Source organism: Ovis aries, chromosome 3 (assembly GCF_016772045.2).
Source record: "Ovis aries strain OAR_USU_Benz2616 breed Rambouillet chromosome 3, ARS-UI_Ramb_v3.0, whole genome shotgun sequence".
Taxonomy (NCBI): Eukaryota; Metazoa; Chordata; class Mammalia; order Artiodactyla; family Bovidae; genus Ovis; species Ovis aries.
In genome coordinates, this window is record NC_056056.1 from 207,596,925 (window position 1) to 207,624,158 (window position 27,234).

A 27,234-nucleotide genomic window follows, 5' to 3' on the forward strand; every position below is an offset into this window, starting at 1 on the left:
GAACCCATGGACCCCATGGATTCTCCAGGCATGAATATCGGAGTGCGTTGCCATTTGTTTCTCTAGGGGATCTTCGTCACCCAGGGATCAAACCTGGGTCTCCCACACTGCAGGCAGAGTCTTGATTATCTTCTGAGCCACCAGGACTACAGTACTGAATTGCGAAATGGTGAGGGGATGAAGATGCAAGGATTGCAGGAGGGGAGGGTTGGAAAGATCAGGTCAACTCATACATTCACCACAGCCTCTGTGTTATACTTTCTTCCTGCCCCCATTCCTTCCCTCCCTCTCTTCCTTTATCTTGCTGTGGGAGTCATTTCTGAGTTCTGTGGAAGTGTTAGCATTTGGAGGTTGCAGTTTTCTTAGTGGATTCTGTTTATCTAATAAATATAATATTACGCATATTTTTCTCTTTTTTTGTATCAGATTTTGGTGAGTTGTATTTCACAAGTAATTTGTCTTCAAGGACTTGGTCCATGTTGGCAAGATCTAAGTAGCACTGGTTCATATCTCGTATCTATAAATGTTGGGAAGATCTACAATGATATTCCTCCTTTTGTTACTCGTGCTGCTAGTGTGTTCCCTCTTTTTTCTTAATTGATTTCCTAGAAGATTATCCGTGTTAATGTTCTTTTTAAGAGAATCACTAGGGCTTCCCCGGTGGCTCAGTGGGTAAAGCGTCTGCCTCCAATGCGGGAGACCTGGGTTCAATTCCTGGGTCAGGAAGATCCCCTGGAGAAGGAAATGGCAACCCACTCCAGTACTCTTGCCTGGAAAATCCCATGGACTGAGAAGCCTGGTAGGCTACAGTCAATGGGGTCGCAAAGAGTTGGACACGACTGAGCGACTTTCCCTTCCCTAAGAGAATCACTAATGGACTGTATTGATTTTCTTGATGGTGTATTTGCTTTCTTCTTAATTGATTTCTATGCTCAGTTTTCATTCCTCTTTTTCAGTTATGATTGTGGTTGCTTTTATAGATTCTTGAGGTGGAGTCTTGGATTATTTCCTTCTTTTTCTATTTTTATTCTAATGTAATCATCAAGGAAGCATCAAGATTCTAAATTTTCCTCTAAGCATCACTTTATTTTTAACCCACCAGTTTCAATACTATATAATTTCTTTTGTATTTTATTATCATAAAATGTTTCTTTTTCTCTGAATTCTTTGTCTTATATGGTGACTTTGTATGATATTAATTTAGATATTACATACAGTTTTGTCAGATTTGTGTTTGCATGGTATGTAATGTTTACCTCTTTAGTATGTTTCTGTGTTTATATTTAAACAGATATAAGTTTGTAGACAGTATATTGTTTTGTCTTATTTTATCTGGTCTGATTATCTTGTTTTTTATTTGGAATACTTAAATTATTCACATTTAAAAGAGTTCCAGAAAAACATTTATTTCTGCTTTATTGACTATGCCAAAGCCTTTGACTGTGTGGATCACAATAAACTGTGGAAAATTCTTCAAGAGATGGGAATACCAGACCACCGACCTGCCTCTTGGGAAATCTGTATGCAGGCCAGGAAGCAACAGTTAGAACTGGACATGGAACAACAGACTGGTTCCAAATAGGAAAAGGAGTACGTCAAGGCTGTATATTGTCACCCTGCTTATTTAACTTATATACAAAGTGCATCATGAGAAATGCTAGGCTGGATGAAGCACAAGCTGGAATCAAGATTGCCGGGAGAAATATCAATAACCTCAGATATGCAGGTAACACCACCCTTATGGCAGAAAGTGAAGAGGAACTAAAAAGCCTCTTGATGAAAGTGAAAGAGGAGAGTGAAAAAGTTGTCTTAAAGCTCAACATTCAGAAAATGAAGATCATGGCATCCGGTCACATCACTCCATGGGAAATAGATGGAGAAACAGTGGAAACAGTGTCAGCCTTTATTTTTTTGGGCTCCAAAGTCACTGCAGATGGTGATTGCAGCCATGAAATTAAAAGACACTTACTCCTTGGAAGAAAAGTTATGAGCAACCTAGATAGCATATTCAAAAGCAGAGACATTACTTTGCCGACTAAGGTCCATCTAGTCAAGGCTATGGTTTTTCCAGTAGTCATGTATGGATGTGAGAGTTGGACTGTGAAGAAGGCTGAGCGCTGAAAAATTGATGCTTTTGAACTGTGGTGTTGGAGAAGACTCTTGAGAGTCCCTTGGACTGCAAGGAGATCCAACCAGTCCATTCTGAAGGAGATCAACCCTGGGATTTCCTTGGAAGGAATGATGCTAAAGCTGAAACTCCAGTACTTTGGCCACCTCATGAGAAGAGTTGACTCATTGGAAAAGACTTTGATGCTGGGAGGGGTTGGGGGCAGGAGAAGAAGGGGACAACAGAGGATGAGATGGCTGGATGGCATCACTGACATGATGGACATGAGTCTGAGTGAACTTCAGGAGTTGGTGATGGGCAGGGAGGCCTGGTGTGCTGTGATTCATGGGGTCACAGAGAGTCAGACACGACTGAGTGACTGAACTGAGCTGAATGTAATTATTGACATAATTGGGTTTAAGTGTACTTGCCTGCTATTTGTCAGAGAAGGCAATGGCAACCCGCTCCAATACTCTTGCCTGGAAAATCCCATGGATGGTGGAGCCTGGTAGGGTGCAGTCCATGGGTAGCTAAGAGTGAGACACCACTGAGCAAATTCACTTTCACTTTTCACTTTTATGCATTGGAGAAGGAAATGGCAACCCACTCCAATGTTCTTGCCTTGAGAATTCCAGGGATGGGGGAGCCTGGTGGGCTGCTGTCTATGGGGTCGCACAGATTTGGACACGACTGAGGTGACTTAGCAGCAATAGCAGCAGCAGCTGCTATATGTTATATCTTTGTTCTTATTTTAATCTTTGAGTATATTTTACCATTTTAATTTAAATACTGTATTGGTTTATTAATGGTGTCAGTTTTTTAGGTGATTATAATGTTTAAACTTTTTTAATTTTTAAAGTAATTTTGTCTTTTGCTGGCTGGGTCTTCATGCTGCACGGGCTTTTCCCTAGTTGCAGTGATCAGAGGCTCCTCTCTAGCTGCAGCATGAGGCTCTCATTGCGGTGGCCTCTCTTGCTGTGGAGCACAGGCTCTATGGGGCACAAGCTTCAGTAGGCGTGGCCCCTGGGCTCTGGAGCACAGGCTTGCTAGTTGTGGTGCACGGGCTTAGTGGCTCTGTGGTATGTGGGATTTTCCTAGACCACGGATTGAACCCACGTCTCCTGCATTGTCAGGGGGAGTCTTCACCACTGACCCACTGGGAAAGCCCAGTGTTGAATTATTAACCTTCAATTACATTTTACCTTGAAATATGATGCCACTACATGCAATGTCAGCCACTATACTTTTCTTCCACTTCCCTGTTCTTGTCTTTGGTGCCATCATTGTCATACATTCTATTTATCAATTTATTATGAATCTTATAGTTTGCTGCTAATATTTTTGCCTTAAATCTTCTAATAGAGAATCAACATTTAGCGCAGTCTCTATAGCTTTGAGAGGATCCATGTTTTCATCTGCCGTCATCTCCCTTTAGCTTGAAGAACTTTCTGAGGCAGTTTTGTGTAGTGTGTGTCTGGTGGCCTCCAATTCTATCATCTCTCATTTACCTGAAATCCTTTTAATTTTCATTCAGTTTTGAAAAGTATTTTCTTGTGATTCAATTTTAGGGTAACAAATGCCCAATCCCAATACTTTAAATATGCTCTTACATTGTCATCTGACTTTCATTGCCTCCAACAAAAAGTCAGTAAATAATACTTTTGTTCCCTGTATATAATGTGTCAAACTTCCCTGGGTGCTCTTAACATATTTTTGTTTGTTTGTTTACCTATGAATTTCAGTAAACACATTGTAAAATTTTCTGAGAATGGTTTCACTATCTTGTTTGGGGTTTATTTAGCTTTTTGGATCCGTGGGTTTACAGTTTTCAACAACTTTGGGAAAATGTCATTTATCACTTCTTAATATTTTTCTACACATCCGTTATTCTGAATCTCCAAATACACATATTTTAGATATTTTGATATTATCCCACATGCCATTGAGTTTCCATTCATATTTTTCTGCCGTTTTACTCTCTTTGGTTTAATTTAGTTAGTTTCTACTGCTGTGTTTTACTTCCCAATTCTTTTATTCTGCAATGTCTAGTCTCTTGTGTAATTAATCCAAATAATTGTTCATTCCAATACTATATTTTTCAGTTTCAGAAGTCTCATTTGTTTATTTTTCTTAGTTTTTCTCCCTGTTTATTTTTATGCTTCATTAAGCATATTGATATTAGGGGTTTAAGGAGCTCTTCAGCCCATTCAATCATTTCTGTAATTTCTGGACCTGCTTTAAATGAATTGTTTTTAAAGAATGTGTTATGGGTTACATTTCTCTCTTTTGGAAATTCTAATAATTTTTTGTTTGAATGTTGGGCATCATTAAGCAGTCCTTTACCAGGAAGAACTTCAGAAGTAAATAATCAGAACACACCCAGAAATGAGGGAATTGTCCTTGATGAATTAAATAAAGTTGTTTCATTGAGTTATCTTCATTCAGTTCAAATGTGTTCCTCTGATGACCAAATGATGAACTCTTATTTTGGTTTTCCTCCTTTAGTTTCAAAGCTTCCTTGATCCCACCTTGCATGCCATATGCCCCACCTACACCCTACTTCTTCAGCAGTAGCTACCCTTTCTGATTTTCTGTTTCCATCCATCTGTATCTTTTAAAATGGCGTTTGCTTGTCTGAAGTGGGAGAAATGAGAAAGGATAGCAGTTTAGGTGGTAGATGGGAGGAGCAGAGGGTGATGTAGTATGCTAACAACCTACTCAATGAGTGTTTCCCACAAATATTTGCATATTTATCCATACTGAGGCTTTTTCAACTTGGAACTCTCCAAATTATGGCTTGTTTGCTCATTTCCTCCTCCTTCTCCTTCTTCTTCTTCCTTCTTTTCGGCAACATGCCATCTTCTTTTAGAATTGTAAAACATCCCTGAAAGAAATTAAAGACAATATGATGAGTGGAAAGTCATTCTGTGTTTCTGGCCTGCAAGAATTAGTATAGTTAAAATGCCTGTACTTCTCAAAGTGATCTATAGATTTAATGCAATTCCTATCTAAATAGCATTCTTTACAGAAATAGGAAAACAATCTTAAAATATGAGTGTGTGGTTTAATTTTTATATATTCATGAATTCCTGTTTTCTGATCATTATTGAATTTTAGTTCCATTCCATTATGGTCATGTAAGATACTTGGAATTATTTTAATATTTTTGAATTTGTTACAGCTTATTTGTAACCTAGTCTGGAGACTATTCCATGCGTGCTTCAGAAGAACGCATATTTTTTTTGTGTGGTTAGAATTAGAACAATCATAGTATTAAAATCAATTATTATCTGCCCTTAGCATTTTCTATGAGTCCTGTTTGAGAAGAAAACCCTTTAATAGGAGACAATGTGGAAACTATGCTATCTGGTAAACTCCCACTGAGAGCACACTCTCCCCCAGATTCTTTGACAAGTCCTAGCTTTCAAGAGAGATGGCTGGGACTCTCTCTCTATGCCTCTCTGAGTTTTCTTCACTCATTTCCCTTCCCACTGAGGTCACTGAAGGAATTCATGGAATTTTTTGGCATCAAAAAGTATCAGAAAGACAAGACGTGATGACATAAATGTGAATTAGTGACAGTGTCCATATTTCTTCTCTGGAGCTGTCACCCATCTACAGGTTGGCATCCCCTCATGGATCCAGCCTCAGGACTTTCCTTAACCTAAGTCACTTGAGGACTAGCTTCTGGGAGAGAAAACTGGGCAGAATATTAGCCCCACAAGTCCCATGAAAGCTTTCTAAGCTTGTCTGGATGCTACGTCTCTAATCTCATAGCCCACGTCCCTCTGGGCGGCTTCTGGTCTGCATATCTCTATGTTCAAGTTTAAGTGCCTGAATATTACACATTATCCTTGGATCTGTATGTAGGTCCTAGGCTGCTAAGTGAGAAATTCACTTCTCCAACCAATGTTAAAACACATGATTCCAATATTCAGCCATTCCAATGATCTGAATTGGGCTCTGTACTTTCCAGGCTCCTAGACCAAGGAATTCACATTTCTAACCAGTCTCAAAGTGTATGTTCTTGGGATTCAATCGTTCCAAACTGACCTTTTAATCCTCTTGAATTTCTCTTCAGAAACCTGTCATGAAAATTCAATTATGACACTAACTGTCAAAGACTCTCTACATGCTCCACTCCTAAAACGAAAAACTTTCACTCCACTGCCTGTGACGTGCATTTCCAGTTGCCAAGTCAGTACCATGAACACTGACTGGTTTTGTTGTTATTTCCTCTTAGGATTTGTGCGTCTGGCTGGAGGGGATGGACCCTGCTCAGGGCGAGTAGAAGTGTATTCTGGAGAAGCCTGGATCCCAGTGTCTGATGGGAACTTCACACTCCCCACTGCCCAGGTCATCTGTGCAGAGCTGGGATGTGGCAAGGCTGTGTCTGTCCAGGGACATGAGCTCTTCAGAGAGTCAGATGGCCGGGTCTGGGCTGAAGAGTTCAGGTGTGAGGGGGAGGAGCCTGAGCTCTCTCTCTGCCCCAGAGTGCCCTGTCCAGGGGGCACTTGTCACCACAGTGGAGCTGCTCAGGTTGTCTGTTCAGGTGAGATGCAAGTCAGGCCTTTCACCTCTGTGAACACCCTGTTCAGGTGAGAAAGTCATGTGATTTTGCTGAAACTCTGTCTTCTTCTGCCAGCATACTCAGAAGTCCGGCTCATGACAAACGGCTCCTCTCAGTGTGAAGGGCAGGTGGAGATGAACATTTCTGGACAATGGAGAGCACTCTGTGCCTCCCCTTGGAGTCTGGCCGATGCCAATGTTGTCTGTCATCAGCTTGGCTGTGGAGTTGCCATCTCTACCCCTGGAAGACCACACTTGGTGGAAGGAGGTGATCAGATCCTAACAGCCCGATTTCACTGTTCAGGGGCAGAGTCCTTCCTGTGGAGTTGTCCTGTGACTGCCCTGGGTGGTCCTGACTGTTCCCATGGCAACACTGCCTCTGTGATCTGCTCAGGTAAGAGAGAGGGAAGGGCTACTGGTACTCAGGATGCTCCTGGAGTAAAATGTTTCCAAGAGTAGAGAGTGAGGTTAAACAGGCTTCAGAGTCAGAGATTTATTTTGTAGTGAAATATGGATCTTCTCATTGTTCTTTCATTTTTCAGGTCAGGGCAAGAAGTGTGAAGGGGAATAATATATTTTTAAGCAACATTGTTGCTCACATGTAATCATAGAAAACAATGTAGGAGCAGTAAGTATAGACCTCAGTATGAACCCCAGCCCAGAGCAGCAAAGAGAGTGTCCCCAGCACCACAGTCACTGTCGTCCCTAGTATCTGTGTCTTCCCTCCTCGACAGGGAAAAAAGCGCTTACCTAGCTTCTACTGACATAGAGAGTTTCATCAATGTTTGAACTTTATGTAAAATGATGCTGTATGTTTCATCTTTTGTATCTAATTTCGTAGACTCAACATTATGTTTGGGATTCACACATGATGTTGGATATGGTAGCACTTTATTTTTTTTATTACTGTAGAGTAACTTTTGAATGATCATATGGTCATGTACTGATCCATTCTACTGACAGTATAGATCTGAGTTATTTCCAGTTCTTGACTATTACAAATATGATATTACAAGTTACCATGACAATGTCTTTGGATGCAAATATGTATTACTTATTTTCCATGTTTACCCTTTGGCCTTTTATTTTCATTTTCTTAATCAAATGGTGTCCTTTGATAAACTCATTTCTTAATCTTATGTAAATATAACTTACCAATTTGCTTACTCGAAGATCATAAAAACATTCTCTAAGAGTATCTTATGGAAATTTTATTATATTTCCCTTGGATATTATTGTGCATTCCTTCTGGGATTGATATCTGTGTAAGATAAGGGTACAAAATCACTGCAGATGGTGACTGCAGCCATGTAAGCAAAAGACGCTTACTCCTTGGAAGAAAAGTTGTGACCAACCTAGATAGCATATTGAAAAGCAGAGATATTACATTGTTGACTAAGGTCTGTCTAGTCAAGGCTATGGTTTTTCCTGTGGTCATGTATGGATGTGAGAGTTGGACTGTGAAGAAGGCTGAGCATCGAAGAATTGATGCTTTTGAATTGTGATGTTAGAGAAGACTCTTGAGAGTCCCTTAGACTGCAAGGAGATCCAACCAGTCCATTCTGAAGGAGATCAACCCTGGGATTTCTTTGGAAAGAATGATGCTAAAGCTGAAACTCCAATACTTTGGCCACCTCATGCGAAGAGTTGACTCTTGGAAAAGACTTTGATGCTGGAAGGGATTGGGGGCAGGAGGAGAAGGGGACGTCAGAGGATAAGATGGCTGGATGGCATCACAGACTCGATGGACGCGAGTCTGAGTGAACTCTGGGAGTTGGTGATGGACAGGGAGGCCTGGCGTGCTGCGATTCATGGGGTCGCAAAGAGTCAGACACGACTGAGCGACTGAACTGAACTGAACTGAAGATAAGAGTCAGGGTTCATATGGACAGCCGATTGACTCAGAATCTTCTTCTGAAAAGACTCTTCCCCACTGCAGTGCTGCCTTCGTCATAAGCAGAAGGGCAATTATGTCTGTCTATTTGAGACTCTCTATTCTGTTCCATGTTATCATTTGTCTATCCCTGGACAAATACTTAATTTTCTTAATTATTATAACTTCATAGTTGTTGTTGTTCAATTGATAAGTCATGTCTGACTCTTTGTGACCCCATGGACTACAGCATACTAGGCTTCCCTGTCCTTCACTGAATTTCAAACTTTGTAGTTAGTCTGAACAATTTTAATTTACAGAGTTACTTTATATTAACTCCTCTAATATCATTGCTTTTCTTACCAATGCGCTGTTCTTTTTCGGTTGCTTGTATTTTTCTCTCTATTTTGTGTGAATTTAGAAGTCAGCTTGTCATTTTCACCAAAAGAAAAGCTTAAGGGTATCATTGAGATTAGAATTAAAAATTTGAGAATAGACATAGAAATTTGAGGATGACTGACATTGACAATGTTGAGTTTTCCAAATCATTGACATAATACATCCCTCCATTTGGTTAGATCCTGAATTTCAGAGAATTTGTCCATCTTCTACTAGGATTTCCCCTAGGTATTTTATTTTTGATGTTATGAATATTTTTGTGAAAGTGTCCTGGCAATGAATTCTCTTTGACTTGTTTTCATCTTTTAATTCTTTCAATTTTGATGTATGTTGAGACATAAAAATGTTGGGAAAACACTATAAAAATTCCTTTATGACCTTTACCTGGGTTTCTAAATGTTAGTATCAATATTTTGAGATGGTTGGATGGCATCACTGACTTAATGGACATGTGTTTGAGCAAGCTCCAGAAGTTGGTGAAGAACAGGGAAGCCTGGCAAGCTGCAGTAAATTGGGTCACAAAGGGTTGGACATGACTGAGGGACTGAACTGAAGTGAACCAAGTTTTTTGGAAAAACTGCCAGACAACAATATAACCAGAACTCTTGCTATGTGACTTGAATTAATTGAAAAATATCTTCTGTTTTTGCATTTTGATGTTTCAACTTTATGCTGAGTTAAAGTGTGGCTACACTTCTTCTTTAGTATTTAATTGCAGCTAAAAGATTTTCAGCTCTACAAGTATTTGGTTTTTGTTATTATTTCTCTGCAAAGATACACATTTTGTCAATTAATTCCATAAGCGCTTTAACTGTGGCTATATATATTCTCATTAGGTAACTCTAGCAGCTGAACACCCTGGGAAATTCTTTTTAATGTCTCCTTTTTTCCTTTCCATTTTTAAATAAGATCTATTTTATATAAGTGTTTGTTTTAAAGATACACATTGAAGAAACTGTAGAAATCCTTCAGAAATGATTTTGTTTTGCTTTTACTTAGGGATAGATTTAGGTTTCCCTGGTGGCTCAGATGGTAAAAAAAAATCCGCCTGCAGTGCGGAGACCTGGGTGTGATCCCTGGGTTGGGAAGATCCCCTGGAGGAGGGCTTGGCAACCCACTCCAATATTCTTGCCTGAAAAATCCTATGGGCAGAGGATACTGGTGGGCTCTAGTCCAAGGGGTTACAAAGAGTCGGACATGACTAAACACTGAGCGACTAAGCACAGCACAGGGATACATTTAGGGATACAACTTACTTAACTCATTCTTACAGCAACACTTGTGTTAGAACAGAAACTGTGGTACTGTCAGAGCAGAACTCTCCAGGGAGAAGGTGAACACTAAGAGTATGATAACTTTACTGCTGGGTCACAGCTTTCATCTTAGTCTCCATCAGTAGGTCATTATTTTCCTTAATTCAGTTTCCTGTTCTTCAACCCTTCCAGACTTCTGATCATTGTTGCTTCTTCAGGAAACCAGACCCAGGTGCTGCCCCAGTGCAACGACTCTAAGGCAGAACTAGAAGGCTCTGCGGCCTCAGTGGAGAGCGCCCCCTACTGCTCAGGTAAGGGTCCCACAGGACGGAAGACCCTTCTCAACCCCTGGAGTCACCGCCCCCATGTCCCATTTCTCTCCTCAGACAGCAGACAGCTCCGCCTGGTGGACGGGGGCGGTCCCTGCGCCGGGAGAGTGGAGATCCTTGACCAGGGCTCCTGGGGCACCATCTGTGATGACGGCTGGGACCTGGACGATGCCCGCGTGGTGTGCAGGCAGCTGGGCTGTGGAGAAGCCCTCAATGCCACGGGGTCTGCTCACTTCGGGGCGGGATCAGGGCCCATCTGGCTGGATGACCTGAACTGCACAGGAAAGGAGTCCCATGTGTGGAGGTGCCCTTCCCGGGGCTGGGGGCGGCACGACTGCAGACACAAGCAGGACGCGGGGGTCATCTGCTCAGGTCCGCGCTGCACACTGTCCACAGGCTGGGGGAGGGGAGGGGCCCTGGAGGAAGGGGTCTGAGCCCTGAGGGAGAGATGCTGAAAGGACCAGAGGAGGAGGCTTCCTCCCATGGAGCCTGTCTTTCCAGCAGATGTGAAGAGGAGGTGCTTTCACTTCCTTCTACAGCAGCTGAGGTTCTGGCCCTTTCTTCTCAGCAGTGTTTCCTGGCAGAGCCGTTTCTTACAGTTTTTCTTGAAAGCAGGGCTCTCTCTCCAGTTACATACAAAAAAATTTAAACCCACGGTACTAGTTTCTGTTTGCTTCCCTAACAATTTACCAATTAGTGGTTTAAAACAGCATATATTTATTTCCTTACTCTTCTCTAGCTTAGATGTCCAGCAGGCGTCTCACTGGGCTGGGATCAAGGCTTCAGCAGGGCCGCATCACTTTTGTGGCTCTAGGGGAGAATCTGTTTCTTGCCTTTTCAAACTTTTTGAAACCACCCACATTCCTTCCTTCACAGCACCCTTCATCCATTATCAGACCAGCAATGCTGCAGGCCTCCAACCATTATCCAGAGTCACGTCTCATTCTAGCCGGAGCTAAGAAAAGTATTCCACCTTTAAGGACAGTGGGTCTAAGGATGTGTTTAGACCTGGCTCATATTGTTAATACATCATCTCACCATCCCGAGATCCTTACCTTAATCACATCTGTAAATCCCTCTTTTGTATGGTAACATATTCACAGGTTGCAGAGATTGGGATGTGGACATTTTTGGATTAATTATTATCCTTATCTCCCTAATATCCACATCACATCCCTTTGACATACTCTTTAAAGATTTCATCAGGAAGCAAGATTCAGCTGCCCCTCCCTGCCTAGTGCCCATGCAGTTTGGTCTTCCTCTCAGTTCATATCCACTACACCATTGTGGTAGAAATAGAAAGACAGACACAAATGGACAAAGTCAGTTAAAAGGAAGGTGATGTCAGTCTTGTCATCTAGTGGGTATCTCTTGAACAAGGTCAGAGATGAATGTTCACAATTTCTAGAAGAAAGGAAAACCAAAAACATCCAGCAAAGTTTTTGCTGTGTCCTGTCTCCTCCCCTTTCAACCTTAGAGTTCCTGGCCCTCAGGATGGTGAGCGAGGACCAGCAGTGTGCTGGGTGGCTGGAAGTTTTCTACAACGGGACCTGGGGCAGTGTCTGCCGCAGCCCCATGGAAGACATCACCGTGTCCATGATCTGCAGACAGCTTGGCTGTGGGGACAGTGGAACCCTCAACTCTTCTGTTGGTCTCAGGGAAGGTTCTAGACCCCGGTGGGTGGATGGAATCCGCTGTCGGAAAACAGACACCTCTCTCTGGCAGTGTCCTTCTGACCCTTGGAATTACACTTCATGCTCTCCCAAGGAGGAAGCCTATATCTCGTGTGAAGGTGACTTACTGTCTGTTTCTGTGTGTCTGTCCCAACCCTGTAGGATGCAGTGAGATTTGATATTTTAAAGTCTAAGTGATGAGTTTAATTTGGGTTCACAAAATGACATAAAGTGAAAATGTTAGTTGCTCAGTTGTGCTCTTTGTGACCACATGGACTGTAGCCTGCCAGGCTCCTCTGTCCTTGGGATTCTCCAGGCAAGAATGCTGGAATGGGTTACCATTCGCTTCTCCAGGGGGTCATCCTGACCCAGGTATGAAATCGGGTCTCCTACAATGAAGTCAGATTCTTTACTGTCTGAGCCACCAGAGAAGCTTAAATGAGGTAAAAATGAAACTAATTTAATCCACATATTCCAACCTTGTTTGTTAACATTTTTAATTGAGACGCAATTGTCATAACATTGTATTAGTTCTAAGTGTAAAACATAGTGTTTATGTATTTGTACATATTGGTAAATCACCACACATACAGTAATATCCATCACCACATGCAGTTACAATTTTTTTCTCTTATGATCCCACAAGTAAGAATTTGCATGGTGAAACTAAAACCCAGCACAACCAAATAAATACTTAATTTTAAAAGAGAGTATTATTTTCTTCATAACTTCATAGTTTTTTATCCACATAAGGTTTTCCCTGGTAGGTCAACTGGTAAAGAATCCGCCTGCCATGCAGGAGACCCTGGTTTGATTCCTGAGTCTGGAAAATCTGCTGGAGAAGGATAGGCTACTCACTACAGTATTCTTGGGCTTCCCTTGTGATTCAGCTGGTAAAGAATCTGCCTGCAATGTGGGAGACCTGGGTTTGATCCCTGGGTTGGGAAGACTCCCTGGAAAAGGGGATGGCTACCTACTCCAGTATTCTCGCCTGGAGAATTCCATGGACTCTATACTCCATGGGCCTGCAAAGAGTTGGACATGACTGAGTGACTTTCACAAACAGTATATACAAAAATATTATCTTCTTTCCTATCTTACTGTTTTAAGATATCTTGCATGACAATATTTTTTCTTTAGAATGTTTTAAAATTTCTGATTTATTCATAGGAACTGTTTATAAACAAACATTCACTTATTGTTTTTCTTAAATATTTTTGTAAGATTTCCCCATATTTTGCATATTTTTTTAGGTTGTGTATGTGTATGGGTGGGTTATGTGGTCAAGTCTGTAATGTTTTACTTTTTTGACTTCTGCCTTTAGTGCAATGTTTCAAACGCCATTCTTCATCTCAAAATAACATTGAATCAAGTTTTATTTTCTGCAAACAATTTTATAGTTCCACTAAAGAATATTCAAAATCTAATTTCAAATTTATTTATTTATCTGAATTTATTTCACTATGTGTGATGGTGTAACATCATCACCAGGTAAGAATTACATTATAGATATGCAATATCTTACCTCCATCACAAAATAAAAGCACATGGTTTCATGAGTTCATGGATATGACATAAAAGTACAGGCAGCAAAGCAAAAATAGACAAGTGGGAATATATCAAACTAAAAAGCTTCCACAAACCAAATGAAAGATCAACAGAGTGAAAAAGCAAGCTAGCACAAATTATATAAGGTATTAATTTCCAAAAATAGTAAGGAACTCCTATAACTTAAGAGAAAAAAAAACCCAACAAACTTAAAACTTAATAACTCAGGTAAAAAACTGGCCAAGGGCTTGAATAGAAATTGCTCTAAAGAAGAGATACAAATGGCAAAAGGTACATAAAAAAATGCTTGACATTGTCAATTATCAGGGAAATGTAAATTAAAACCACAAAGAGATATCATCTCACACATATCAGAATGACTTTTTTTTTTTTTTAAGACACTTAGTGTTCCCCACTCCAGCACTCTTGCCTGAAAATCCCTTGGACAGAGGAGCCTGGTAGGCTGCAGTCCATGGGGTCGCTAAGAGTTGGACACGACTGAGCCACTTCACTTTCACTCTTCACTTTCATGCATTGGAGAAGGAAATGGCAACCCACTCCAGTGTTCTTGCCTGGAGAATCCCAAGGATAGGGGAGTCTGGTGGGTTGCTGTCTTTGGGGTCCCACAGAGTTGGACATGACTGAAGCGACTTAACAGCAGCAGCAGCAGCAGTGTTGGCAAGGCTGTGGAGAAATCGATACTTTATGTGTACTTATCCACATTAAATGTATAAATTGTACTAATAAAACTATGTAATCCAAGGGTTAAATCTCTGGGCTTTCACTGTCATGGGTCCAGATTCAACCCTGACCTGGGAACTATGAGCCCATGAGCAACAGCACAGCCAAAAAACAAACAACAGCACAAAAACTATGACCAAAATATCTGATTTATACTGATGTCCCTGTTCATTCTTGGTATTGTTAGCTGCATTTTCTCTCTGCTCTGCATTAGTGTTGCTCAGTGTTCATCAGTTTTCATGAGCCACATTTAAAGGCTTTTCTTCTATATTTTCTGCCTCATGCTTACCTTCTTTTCCATTAATTTTTGTTCCTTTTCAAATTAACCCCAACATTCTACATTCTTGACTTTCTCATCTAGTTTCTTAATTGGAAGCTTACTTTTTTTCACTTTCAGTCTTTCCTCTTCTCTAAATCTAGGGTATAAATTTCCCTTAGGCACTACTTGAGTTTCATTAGAAGAATTTATCATACCATTATTTTGTGTTTATTATCATTATTTCACAATATTTTGTAAGTTTTGAATTTATTCCCAGACTCAAGTGGTTTTTGGAAGGATCTTGCTGAATTTCCCCAAATAGAGGTGGCCATAAATATTTTCTTATTAGTTCTTAATTTTATTCACTGTGGTCAGAGTAAATATTCTGTATGAATTCAAAGAGTGAAAGATTTTGTCCTATTTTGTGGTCATTTCGGTAAAAGTTCCGAGTGCATGTACAGTAATGTGAACTCTTGCGTTGTTGGGTGCGTTGCTCTATGTGTTACTTAGTTAAACGTGCTGATTATGTTGTTGCACATCTACTGAATTCTTCTCTGTTTTTTGTATGTTTGGTCTGCATGCTTTTGAAAAAGATCTGGTAATAATCCCCCATTTTGATTGTGATTTTGTCTATTTCTTCTTTTCACTCTGTCAAGTATGTTTCAAAGTTATGTTCTGTTACCTTTCTTGAATTTTGTTGTCTAAAATATCGTTATTACGGGTACATCTCATTATAATCATGAAAATTCCCTCTTTAATTCAATTAGTGTATCTTGGCTTAAAGTCTACTTTCTGGGACATCGATATAGCTACTCCAGTTTTGTTACAGTTAGTACATTTTTTTCCATCATTTTACTTTCAACCATTCTTTGCTTTCATAATATAAGGTGGGCATTTTGCAAGTAACATTTGTGTCAGTTTTGTTTTATCTTAATCCATTCACTGTAAATGCCATTACTGATATTGATGTGTTGGTATCTGCCATTTGCTTTTAATTGATCCCCCTGCTTTATGTTCCTTTTTGTCTCCTTTTTTCCCCTCCTTTTGTATTAAATAAATCAGTTATTATTCCAGATTTTCCTTTTTCCTTTTGATTCTCAGCAGCTTTACTAGGAGTGGGGGTTTTCATACTCCTTCATTTATTTTTTAAATAAGTTCTCTATTGCTCTATCTTGAGATATTACATCTGCAGTTCTTTCTCTGTCTCTGTATCTCTTCTCTGTCTCCTCCTCCTCTTTTTTCTCTTTCTCATCTCTCATCTTTAGGACTCCTCTAAATCACTATATTCTAAGTTCTCTATAAAATTCTTTTAACTTATTCATTCACTTTTTAAACCTAGATATTTTATTTTAGTTTAGCAATAGTTCCTTCAGTTCAGTTCACTTCAGTTCAGTCGCTCAGTCGTGTCCGACTCTTTGCGACCCCATGAATCGCAGCACGCCAGGCCTCCCTGTCCATCACCAACTCCCGGAGTTCACTCAAACTCACGTCCATCGAGTCCGTGATGCCATCCAGCCATCTCATCCTCGGTCGTCCCCTTCTCCTCCTGCCCCCAATCCCTCCCAGCATAAGAGTCTTTTCCAATGAGTCAACACTTCGCATGAGGTGGCCAAAGTACTGGAGTTTCAGCTTTAGCATCATTCCTTCCAAAGAAATCCCAGGGTTGATCTCCTTCAGAATGGACTGGTTGGATCTCCTTGCAGTCCAAGGGACTCTCAAGAGTCTTCTCCAACACCACAGTTCAAAAGCATCAATTCTTCAGCGCTCAGCCTTCTTTATAGTCCAACTCTCACATCCACACAGACCACAGAAAAAACCATAGCCTTGAGTAGATGGACCTTAGTAGGCAAAGTAATGTCTCTGCTTTTAAATATGCTATCTATGTTGGTCACAACTTTTCTTCCAAGGAGTAAGCGTCTTTTAATTTCATGGCTGCAATCACCATCTGCAGTGATTTTGGAGCCCCCCCAAATTAAGTCTGACACTGTTTCCACTGTTTCTCCATCTATTTCCCATGGAGTGGAATAGTTACTTAGACATTTGTATTTGTTTATGATTATTTTTTTTCCATCTTTTTACCTGCTTATTCTCTTCTCCTCTCTTTTCCCCTAAATACACTGATAGTAGTTAAAACCCTTATCTGCTGAGTCCAGCATTTCTATCATGTGTGTCTCTGCATTCTCTTATCTTTTTTCACTTTGGTCATTTGTCATGTTATACTAGCTTGTCAAATGTCATGTCATTTTTTATTGAATGCTATGAATTATATATGAAAAAATAAGATAACTCCTGATATATTACCCTTTGTTTTTCTAGGCAGGTAGGGGGAAGGAGTGTGTATCACCCAAACATCTAAATATAACCTAAAACTGAGCTGTAAAAAGTATGGGTTACAGTTTTGGTAGCACTCAGTCCACCTCTGACTTCTCTGTCCCTATGACATAGGCTTACAGAGATTTCAGTTCAGAGCCTATATTCTTTGGCAGCTAAGTACCCAAAATAATGAAAAAGGCTCTGCTTTCCAAGTCTTTTTATATAGTTCTCTAGCTTCCTGCCCTTCACAGCTTATATACTGGGCAAAGATTTGAGGAGAAAATCTGCTGTGTGAGAGAGGCTCTCAAGACTCTAATTCTGTCACTCCAGCACCCAGGTAACCCCCAGATTATGCTGGCTTCGTGTCACAACAATAGTCCTCTGCTTGCCCAAGCCCAGATTCTGAATCATTAAATTATGCAATGAACTGGCACATTCCCACAGAGAAAAAGAAGCTATAGATCCTGGACTAACACTGAAATAATCTCCACTCTTTAGAATTTTAGCATCTTTAGTCCATGTTGTGTTAACAAATGTCAAATACATTTACTGTTTCTTAGAAAACATTTTGCAGCTTTTCAAGTTGTATCCAGAAAGAGCCAGCAAGACACATTGTCCTGCTGTGAACTCCATTCTCCCTGGAAGTGGAAAATTTTAGGTTAAATTCTCTACTTCATTATTTACTTAATGTGCAGCACTGATAGACATTATTTAACCCTTCTTTACCTACTTTTTTTTAACCTTTCCTCCTACTTTTCAACCTTATTAATTCTCTTGCCACTGCTATAAGAAACCAGACCCAGCTGCTGCCCCAGTGCAACGCTGCTGCTGCTGCTAAGTCACTTCAGTTGTGTCCGACTCTTGACCCCATGGACTGCAGCCTACCAGGCTCCTCTGTCCATGGGATTGTCCAGGCAAGAGTACTGGAGTGGGTTGCCATTGCTTTCTGCATGAGTACAAAGACTCCATATCAGAATCAGCAGGTCTGCAGCCTCAGAGGAGAGCGCCTCCTACTGCTCAGATGAGGGTCTCACAGGACAGAAGACCCTTCTCATTCCCTAGGTCAAAGCCCTGTGTTCCATTTTTCTCTGCTCAGGTAGCAGACAGCTCCGCCTGGTGGACGGGGGCGGTCCCTGCGCCGGGAGAGTGGAGATCCTTGACCAGGGCTCCTGGGGCACCATCTGTGACGACAGGTGGAACATGGAAGATGCCCACGTGGTGTGCAGACAGCTGGGCTGTGGAGAAGCCCTTGAAGCCACTCTCTCTTCTTCCTTTGGGGCGGGATCAGGGCCCATTTGGCTGGACAACGTGAAGTGCACAGGAAAGGAGTCCCACGTGTGGAGGTGCCCTTCCCAGCGCTGGGGGAAGCACAACTGCGATCATAGGGAGGATGCAGGAGTCATCTGCTCAGGTATGGTCAGTTCTCGCCCACCAGCTGAGAGAAGGGAAAGTTCCAAGAAAGCTGGGGTTTGATCAGAGGGACAATAGAGTGAGCTGGAGAGGACTGAGACAACTACCCATCCTCCCTGAGTGCCCTGTAGCTGTGAGCAATGAGCTTCATCTACTTTCCTCTTACAAGTCTCTGCTATTCTGTTCTTCTCCAGTGCTCTTACCTGACACTAAAATAGCTTTATTTATTCTCCCAGTTAAAATAAATCCTCATTTTTTTTCATAATTCATGTTTTGTAAGAGTGAAACACATGCTAACACACTCCCTTTGCACAGGAAGGCTATGAGAGGCAGGGACAAAAATGAGGATGTACTTTCCTGGGTGGAGTTGTTTCTATACAGACAGTGTGAGACATTATTTTGCACTAGATTAGTATGAATGGAGGCTACTCCTACTATAGGAGGATATCATTTACATGTCTAGAGGGTATCCCTACAGAGGATATCGTTTAACAGATCAGAGATTCTTATGGATTTGTGCCAGATTTCAAGTTTCCTTTGCAAATTTAGACATAAATGTTCATAGTTCTTTGATGGTAGAGAATTGTTGATGGAATGCTCTGAGTCTTATATTCTTCCATTGTTACTAGAAAAGTCTCCCTCTCCAATTTTTCCTTTAAGATATCTGTATAAATGCAAACTTTGGAGGAAACATAGCCATGTACTGAGTGTACTGAGTTTTCCCAGTAGTTATGTATGGACGTGAGAGTTGGATCATAAAGAAGGCTGAGCACTGAAGAACTGATACTTTTGAACTGTAGTGCTGGAGAAGACCCTGGAGAGTCCCTTGGATAGCAAGGTGATCAAATCAGTCAATCCTAAAGGAAATCAACCCTGAATAACTCATTGGAAGGATGTATGCGGAAGCTGAAGCTCCAATACTTTGGCCACATGATAAGAAGAAATGACTCATTGGAAAAGACCCTGAGGCTGGGAAAGATTGAAGACCAGAGAAGAAGGGGACGACAGAGGATGAGATGGTTGGATGGCATCACTGACTCAGTGGACATGAGTTTGAGTAAACTCAGGGAGATAGTGAAGACAGGGAAGCCTGGAGCGCTGCAGTCCATGGGGTCACAAAGAGTCGGACACGACTGAGTGACTGAGCAACCAGAACAGCCAGTTAAATAAAAATGCTTTAATTAGAATGTGTAGCCTGTGACCAAACTCCCAGCCAGGGGAGGCTAGGGGTCCTGACCTGGACCTCTCTGGGGAGATGGAAATGGATAAATAATAAGAGGCAAGCAGATCATCCTTCCCTCATCATTCATTCTTATATCAGTGGTCAAGCTAATCCTTCAATTCTTTAATTTCTGTGGTGTCTTTTCTGTTCTCTCCTGCTCTCTATAGTAGATTTTTATGCTGTTACATCATTCTTTTTGAGATTCAAAGTTCACATACTTATGCAATCAGAGTCCTTGACCAGGACAGATTCCACCATTACGTACATAACCATGAGCACACTCAGAAACCAGGCAAATTATTTTAAAAAATATTCTTTATGATTCGCAGGTTTTTTTTCCCACTGGATTACCTTTTCTCTGTCCAAATAGGGTCCCTGAAGGATGAAATCATGATCACGAGTCTTTTCCTTGGTCTCTCTCTTACTCTATTCACTCCCCATTTAACCTATCACTCACCCCACCTCACTTCCCACAGAAGCTCTTCCCTTTTGGAGTGTCCTTTCCATCTATTTGCAGCTCTTAAGATCATTTCTTCTTTTCTGCATTGGGGGAATTGGGAAAGGGTAGCAGTGCTAGGTGGCAAATGGGAGAAGCACAGGGGATAAAAGGTGTTAAAATCTTGTGGAACAAGTATTTGGTTTCCAAATCTATGTTTCATCACTACTGAGGCTTTTGCAATTTGGAAATCTCTAAAATATATATGGCTTGCTTGCTCTCTGCTATCTTCCTCTCACTCTCCTTTTTCGTAGCTTAATGGCTTCTTATCTCAGAAATCCAAATAGGAAAGGAATATGCAGTTGGCATGTAGATAGGGTTCAGTTCAGTTCAGTTCAGTTCGGTCACTCAGTCGTGTCCGACTCTTTGCGACCCCATGAATCACAGCACGCCAGGCCTTCCTGTCCATCACCAACTCCCAGAACACTCAAACCAATGACCATTGAGTCGGTGATGCCATCCAGCCATCTCATCCTCTGTTGTCCTCTTCTCCTCCTGCCCCCAATCCCTCCCAGCATAAGAGTCTTTTCCAATGAGTCAACTCTTCGCATGAGGTGGCCAAAGTACTGGACTTTCAGCTTTAGCATCATTCCTTCCAAAGAACACCCAGGACTGATCTCCTTTAGAATGGACTGGCTGGATCTCCTTGCAGTCCAAGGGATTCTCAAGAGTCTTCTCCAACACCACAGTTCAAAAGCATCAATTCTTTGGCACTCAGCTTTCTTCACAGTCCAACTCTCTCATGTATACATGACCACTGGAAAAACCATAGCCTTGACTAAACGGACCTTTGTTGGCAAAGTAATGTCTCTGCTTTTGAATATGCAATCTAGGTTGCTCATAACTTTTCTTCCAAGGAGTAAGTGTCTTAATTTCATGGCTGCAGTCACCATCTGCAGTGATTTTGCAGCCCCCAAAAATAAAGTCTGACACTGTTTCCACTGTTTCCTATCCATTCCCCATGAAGTGATGGGACCAGATGCTATGATCTTCATTTTCTGAATGTGGAGCTTTAAGCCAAGTTTTGGAGAAAGCAATGGCACCCCACTCCTCTACTCTTGCCTGGAAAATCCCATGGATGGAGGAGCCTAGTAGGCTGCAGTTCGCGGGGTCGCTAAAAGTCAGACTCAACTGACAGATTTCCTTTTCACTTTTCACTTTCATGTATTGGAGAAGGAAATGGCAACCCACTCCAGTGTTCTTGCCTGGAGAATCCCAGGGATAGCGGAACCTGGTGGGCTGCTGTCTATGGGGTCGCACAGAATCGGACACGACGGAAGCGACTTAGCAGCAGCAGCAGCAGCAAGCCAACCTTCTCACTCTCCTCTTTCACTTTTATCAAGAGGCTTTTTAGTTCCTCCTCACTTTCTGCCATAAGGGTGGTGTCATTTCTGCATATCTGAGGTTATGGATATTTCTCCTGGCAATCTTGATTCCAGCTTGTGCTTCTTCCAGTCCAGCGTTTCTCATGATGTACTCTGCATATAAGTTAAATAAGCAGGGGGACAATATACAGCCTTGACGTACTCCTTTTCCAGTTCTAACTGTTGCTTCCTGACCTGCATACAGTTTTCTCAAGAGGCAGTTCAGGTGGTCTGGTATTCCCATACCTTTCAGAATTTTCCACAGTTTATTGTGATCCACACAGTCAAAGGCTTTGGCATAGTCAATAAAGCAGAAATGGATGTTTTTTTGGAACTCTCTTGCTTTTTCAATGACCCAGCAGATGTTGGCAATTTGATCTCTGGTTCCTCTGCCTTTTCTAAAATCAGCTTGAACATCTGGAAGTTCACAGTTCACATATTACTGAAGCCTGGCTTGGAGAATTTTGAGCATTACTTTACTAGCGTGTGAGATGAGTGCAATTGTGCGGTAGTTTGAGAATTCTTTGGCATTGCCTTTCTTTGGGATTGGAATGAAAACTGACCTTTTCCAGTCCTGTGGCCACTGCTGAGTTTTCCAAATGTGCAGCACTTTCACAGCATCATCTTTCAGGATTTTAAATAGCTCAACTTGAATTCCATCATCTCCACTAGCTTTGTTCATAGTGATGCTTTCTAAGGCCGACTTGACTTCACATTCCAGGATGTCTGGCTCTAGGTGAATTATCATACCATCCTGATTATCTTAGTCATGAAGATCTTTTTTGTACAGTTCTCCTGTGTATTCTTGCCACCTCTTCTTAATATCTCCTGCTTTTGTTAGGTCCGTATAATTTCTGTCCTTTATCGAGCCCATCTTTGCATGAAATGTTCGCTTGGTATCTCTAATTTTCTTAAAGAGATCTCGAGTCTTTCCCATTCTGTTGTTTTCCTCTGAATACATTAAATTCTCATCACTCCTTAACATTTGCTAAGAATCTTATGTCTAGGATGAAGTAATCAACTAACTCAGTTGTCTTGCATAATCCCACTGAGACTTCACTTTCTCTCAGGTGTGTTCATAAACCCTAGGTTTTTAAGAAAGATGGCTAGGACCATTCCCTCCCTCTCCTATGACTCTCTGAGCTTTTGTCATTTTCAAACTTATCTGTGAACAACTTCTTTCACAATTAGGTTACCTAATTGTGACCTAATGCCTGCACTCAGATCCAGCCTGCATGATGTTCTCATCCCCAGTGACTTGAATATTGGCTCAGAGAAAACTGCCCAAAATTCTAGCCCCAGAGATTTCAGGATGACCTTCTAAACTTCTCTGGCTCTTAGGCCTCTAACCTCTCGAATTCCATGATCTTTTTTCACTCTCAGTTAGTTCAGCTCTGCACTCAAGTTTGATAGTTTACAACTGTGCAGTTTCTTTGGGCCTTGAAGTTTCCAGGCCCCCAGATAAGAATTAACGTTCCTAACCAATATATATTCTCAGGATCCAGCCATTCCAAACTGAACATGCAATCCTTCTGGATATCTCTTCAGAAACTCGCTCATGAAAATGCAATTTGACAATGACAGTCAAATTCTCTCTTCTTATCCCCTCTCATTCCACTGTTGAAAAGAAAAGCTTTCACACCATTGCCAATGAGATGTTCTTTCAAATTGTCAAACCAGGTTCATGAACACTCACTGGGTTAGTTCTTTGTTTCTCTTAGGATTTGTGCGTCTGGCTGGAGGGGATGGACCCTGCTCAGGGCGATTAGAAGTGCATTCTGGAGAAGCCTGGACCCCAGTGTCTGATGGAAACTTCACACTCCCCACTGCCCAGGTCATCTGTGCAGAGCTGGGGTGTGGCAAGGCTGTGTCTGTCCTGGGACAAGTACCCTTCAGAGAGTCCGATGGCCGGGTCTGGGCTGAAGAGTTCAGGTGTGAGGGGGAGGAGCCTAAGCTCTGGTGGTGTCCCAGAGTGCCCTGTCCAGGGGGCACTTGTCACCACAGTGGAGCTGTTCAGGTTGTCTGTTCAGGTGAGATGCACGTCAGGATTTAGCCTCTGTGTATACTCACTTCAAGCTAAACAAGAAATACAATTTTTCTGAAATCCTGTCTGTTTCTATCAGTGTACACAGATGTCCGGCTCGTGACAAACGGCTCCTCTCAGTGTGAGGGGCAGGTGGAGATGAACATTTTTGGACGATGGAGAGCACTCTGTGCCTCCCACTGGAGTCTGGCCAATGCCAATGTTGTCTGTCGTCAGCTCGGCTGTGGAGTCTCCATCTCCACCCCAAACGGAGCAGAAGGAAGTGATCAACTCTGGAAAGCCCGATTTCACTGCTCAGGGACTGAGTCCTTCCTGTGGAAATGCCCTGTGACTGCCCTGGGTGTTCCTGACTGTTCCCGTGGCAACACGGCCTCTGTGATCTGCTCAGGTAAGAGAGGGAAGGGCTACTATACTTAGGATGCTCCTGGAGTGAAATTTCCCCAGAGCAGAGAGTAAGTGAAAACAGGCTTTAAAAGGAAGATATTCTGTAGTGAAATGTTTAATTTTGGTACTGAACTCGGGTTTCAGCTGCTCATTACTCAAGAATCCAACATTGAGAGACAAGTGTGGGGTAAAACTAAATACAGGTTTATTGAGGAAACCAGCAGTTCTGGGGAGACAGAGGACTAATGTACCAAAGAACCAGCTCCTCCTTGCTGATCAGGGGTGAGTGTTTTTAAATGGGAATATCAAGAGTTCACAGGCGGAAGTTGGGGACAATTTACCTGCTGAATAGCACAGCTAGCTCCGACAATCATCTTGAAATAGGTCTGATCAGTGTCACCTTTATTGTTTGAATTACAGTTAATCATCAGTTCTAGTGTTGATTTGTTCCCATTTCCTTGAGGCCGATCTTGGAATTGTGTAAGATGAAGATTATGAACTTCCCTGTTGGCGCAGATGGTAAAGAACCTGCCTGCAATGCAAGAGTCTCGGGTTTGATTCCTGGGTTGGGAAGATCCCCTGGAGAAGGAAATGGCACCCCAATAGTCTGGTCATCATGTAATTGATTGTTACCACCTGTTTGGGATTTCAGTATCTGCCAAATAGCTCAAAGATATGGCTCAGAATGTTAGCTATAGCCCATGAGAGGAAACTAAAGGTCCTTGAATTTGTTTGCTGCTGCTAAGTAGCTTCAGTCATGTCCGACTCTGTGCGACCCCATAGATGGTAGCCCACCAGGCTCTGCCGTCCCTGGGTTTCTCCAGGCAAGAACACTGGAGTGGGTTGCCATTTCCTTCTCCAATGCATGAAAGTGAAAAGTGAAAGTAAATTCAGTGAGTTGTGTCCAACTCTCAGCGACCCCGTGTACTGCAGCCTACCAGGCTCCTCCGTCCATGGGATTTTCTAGGCAAGAGTACTGGAGTGGGATGCCATTGCCTTCTCCTTGAATCTGTTTGGGCACCCACTCCAGTGTTCTTGCCTGGAGAATCCCAGGGACGGGGGAGCCTGGTGGGCTACCATCTATGGGGTCGCACAGAGTCGGACACGACATAAGTGACTTAGCAGCAGCAGCAGCAGGAAACTATTATTATTTTGTCTTATTTGACAGTTTTCCTTTGTTTCTGATTTTTTCATTTCTGTGATCAAATTTATTCTTTAGCTAGGTTTTTCTACAAACAGAGGCAGGTGGAGGACATGAGGGTGGTCTGTCCTGAGAAGGCTCTGTAAGGTTCTGCTCCATAGCATTCTCATTGTTCACTCATTTTTTCAGGGGAAAGAAGTGCTAAGAAATGCTAAGAAGTGCTATGTCAGGGAAAGAAACATCTAGATGAATAATATATTTTATGAAACATTACTATTTAAGGATAATAATAGAGAACAAAGTACAAACAATAAGTGTATAGCTAGGTCATGCTCTTCAACTCAGATCTACAAAGAGAACATTCACAGCACCGCAGAATCACTATTGCTTCCCAATATCCGTATCTTCCTCCTCTCCAGGGAATACTGCTTACCTAAGACTTGTACTGCCATAGAATATTTTCTCAGTTTTTGAACGTTATATAAAAGCATACAGTATGTTTTCTTTTGTGTCTAATTTCTTTGACTCTAAACTGTGTTTGAGAGTCACTCATGATGTAGTTTATGGCAACATTTCATTCATTTTTATTATTATAGAGTATTCCTTTGAATGATCACATGACCATGCATTGAACCATTCAACTAATGGCAGAGATGTGAGTTTATTTCCAGTTCTTGACTATTACAAATACAATGGTGCAAATTACCATGATGATGACTTTTGGCAAAAGTATTTATTATGATTTTTGTGTTTAATTCTTGGTCTTATATTTTTATTTTCTTAATGGTATGCTGTATTTCAATGAGCCAAGTTACTCATCTCAGGTTTGACTCATCAACTTTTTTTCTGTCCATGTAGTGCTCTTTCAGTCAGTCAGTTCCATTCAATCGCTCAGCCATGTCTGACTCTTTGCAACCCCATGGACTGCAGCATGCCAAGCTTTCCTGTCCTTCACCATCTCCTGGAGCTTGCTCAAGCTCATATCCATTGAGTCGGTGAAACCATCCAGTCATCTGATTCTCTGTCGTCCCCTTCTCCTCCTGCCTTCAATCTTTCTCAGCTTCAGGGTCTTTTCCAATGAGTCAGTTCTTCCCATCATGTAGCCAAAGTATTGGAGCTTCAGCTTCAGCATCAGTTCTTCCAATGAATATTCAGGACTGATTTCCTTTAGGATTGACTGGTTGAACCTCCTTGCCATGCAAGGGACTGTCAAGAGTCTTCTTCAGCACCACAATTCAAAAATATCAATTATTCAGCATTCAGCTTTCTTTATGGTCCAACTCTCACATCCATACATGATTACTGGAAAAATCATAGCTTTGACTAGATAGGCCTTTGTCAGTAATGTCTCTGCTTTTTAATATGCTGACTAGGCTGGTCATAGCTTTTCTTCTAAGCATCAAGCATCTTTTAATTTCATGGCTGTAGACATAATCTGTAGTGATTTTGGAGCCCAAGAAAATAAAGTCTGTCCCTGTTTCCCCATCGTTTTGCCATAAAGTGATGGAACCAGGTGTCATGATATTAGTTCTTTGAATGTTGAGTTTTAAGCCAACATTTTCACTCTCCTCTTTCAGTTTCATCAAGAGGCTCTTTAATTTGTCCTCACTTTCTGCCATAAAGGTGGTGTCATCTGAATATCTGAGGTTATTGATATTTCTCCCAGCAATCTTGACTTCAATTTGTGCTTCATCCAGGCCAGCATTTCGCATGATGTACTCAGCATATAAGTTAAATAAACAGAGTGACAATATACAGCCTTGACGTACTTCTGTCTCAATTTTGAACTAGTCCATTGATCCAGTCCCTAGGACTCCTTATAGTCTTCTAAAATGAACTTTGTCTACTCCAAAATTACAAAAATGTTCTCTGAGAGTATCTCACAGAAGTGTAATTACTTTTTTTTGCATATAATTATGCATTGCTTCTAGGATTGACATCTGTGTAGGATAAGGGTCAAGTGTCCTGTTTTCATATGGGTATCCAGTTGACTCAGAATCTTTTTCTGAAAAGAGTATTCCCCACTGCAGTGCCACCTATGTGATAAGCGAAAGGGCACATATGTCTGAATACATTGTTTAGACTCTCTATTCTGTTCCACTGTATCCT

The 27,234-nt window shown here is 41.6% G+C and overlaps 1 pseudogene; it reads left to right on the plus strand.

The window, feature by feature from the left end:
- LOC132659487 (antigen WC1.1-like) overlaps nt 1–27,234 on the plus strand; it is a 51,796-nt pseudogene that overhangs the window by 6,869 nt on the left and 17,693 nt on the right.